Source organism: Parus major, chromosome Z (assembly GCF_001522545.3).
Source record: "Parus major isolate Abel chromosome Z, Parus_major1.1, whole genome shotgun sequence".
In the NCBI taxonomy this organism is placed as follows: Eukaryota; Metazoa; Chordata; class Aves; order Passeriformes; family Paridae; genus Parus; species Parus major.
Window position 1 is genome coordinate 22,862,155 of NC_031799.1, and position 2,525 is coordinate 22,864,679.

Sequence of the window (2,525 nt, forward strand, 5' to 3'; positions counted from 1 at the left end):
AAAAAAGAAGTGTACAGAAACTAATACAACCTACAAATGGAGAAATGGAAAATGGAGAAGAATTCTGGAAGCATTTTTAGTTTAAAGTAGGAATGAAAATACACCCAGCAGCAGAATTCTGAAGTCAGTTTTAATTAAAGAGACAGAAAGCACTCTCCTGAAGTCCATCTGTAGTGGGTTGACCCTGGCTGGATGCCAGGTGCCCATCAAGCTGTTTTATTACTCCCCTTCTCAGCTGGACAGGAAAAAGAAAGTATGACAAAAGTTTCATGGGTTAGGATAAGGATGGGGAGACATCAGCCATCAATTACCATCAAGAGGAAGCAGACTTAACTTGGGAAAAATTTAATTTAATTTATTGCAAATCAAATCAGAGGGAGTAAGATATTGAGAAAAAAGGGAAAAAAACATCTTACAACACCTTCCCTCCATGTCTTCCTTATTTCTGGGCTCAACTTTTCTCACAAATTCTCTTCCTCATGCAGATGCACTGGGGGATGGTGGAAGGAGGCTGTGGTCAGCTCATCTCACATGGTCATATAGGTCACACAACTGTAAGTAGTGTTATGCTGCGCAGTCCTTCCTTCCAGTAAATAAAATGTAACAAAATGACTCAACACTTGCCAGTTTGGAGAGTATACCAAATTATTTAGGGACACTGCCAGGGACCAGATTGCTGATGACAAAACTGCTGATTACCATGGAAACCCTGGCAGGTGTACCTACATGAACCAAGTAATTCCACTGGCTGTGCCCTTAGTCTGCAGGAACTGCACCTCCAAGATGGAAATCAGCATGACTGAATTGAAACGAAAAAGCAGAAGTTTGCTAAAGTAGGTTAGCAACTGCTTTAAGAGTGGTTTATGACTGTTATCAACTTCAGTTGGTTACAAAGCTGCAAGGAATTCACAGCAGTTAACAAATGGCAAAACTCAGATTACACACCACAAATATTCGTTGAATTTAGGTTACTACAGTATAATTTCACCCTAGCATCCCATGATTAACACACACGGACTGATCAATGGCAAATGTTCAGGAGGGGTGGAACACCTCTCCTGTGAAGTAAGGCTAAGAATATTGACATTGTTGAGCCTGGAGAAGAGAAAGCCTCTTGTGGCCTTCAAGTTCTTAAAGAGAGCCTACAAGAAACGTGGGGTGGGCCTTTTTACAAGGGCATGAAGTGACAGGACCAGAGGGAATGCCTTTGAACTGAAAAAGGGTGGATTTGGATTGGGTATTAGGAAGGAATTTTTCACTGTGAGGGTAGGGAAAAGGTTGCCCAGAGAAGGTATGGATGCTCCACCCCTGGGATTGCTCAAGGCCAGGCTGGATAGGGATTCAAGCAACCTGGGATAGTGGAAGATGGTTCTGCCCATGGTGGAGGAGTTGGAACTAGATGAATCCTAACATCCCTTCCAACCCAAAACATTCAATGATTCTGTGATTTAGAAAAGCACCATAATTCCTGCCCTATGGGAAATCTCAGGCATTTTTTTATTGCATTGGATTTATTTGAAAAAATGCAGGCAAAAACCATCAGGGCGAATGATCTATGTCTATTCAGATGCTCAGGGCAGTGCCTGTTGGACACGTCTGTACACCTTCAGGGTTTCTTGTGTCTGCTCAAGAATGGGGTTTGTGTGGCCTTTTGGGATGGGTTTTGTGACCTTGCCCCACATTCATATAAAATTCAACAGGCTTCCAAGATTAATGCATCACCCCATCAACGTCTATAGCTGTCTAGAGTGTGAAGACGGATCTAGGCTCTTCTCTGTGGTGCCAAGCAATAGAACAAGAGGCAATGGGCATGCACAGGAAATTCCACTTGAACATGAGGAGGAACTTCTTTACTATGTGGGTGACTGAGTACTGGAACAGATGAACCAGAGAGGGTGTGGAGTCTCCCTCACTGGGGATACTCAAGAACTTCCAGGACACAATCCTGCGCTATGTGGTTTAGGATGACCCTCTTGAACAGGGAGGTTGGACCAGATGATCACGATGGTCCCTTCCAGCCTGACCCAGCCTGAGATTTTGTGATTCTGTGAACAGAATCAGAGAGCAGCAGGGCAGAGAATCAGGTGAGCTTACCCATATTTGTTGCTTCATCCTGACAGGAGCATCAAAGACCTCAGCGAGGGAGGATGGAAACAGCCATAGCCAAGGGATATCTGATACTTAGAAAATATTTTGGTGCTTATTCTACTTCAAGAAACAACTGAAGACCGTAACAATAAAAATGACAATAACATAATTGTAATATGGCAATATGCAATACGGTAATATAGTAAAAGGTATAAAGGGTAGTAAAGTATAGTAAAGTTTAAAGGGTAAATGACATAAATCTTCTGTGACATCGGAAGACAGCGAGGTCAAAGGCCAGTAAATATTTCACTTGCCCGCCGTACGAAGTCGCGCAGTAACACCCGCAACGCCCCTCATGGCGCACCCGCTCGGCGATCGACTGCTCCGGCCGCGCCCGGGCCCGCGCGCCGGTGGGCGGGTCTCCGCGCGGAGCTCGA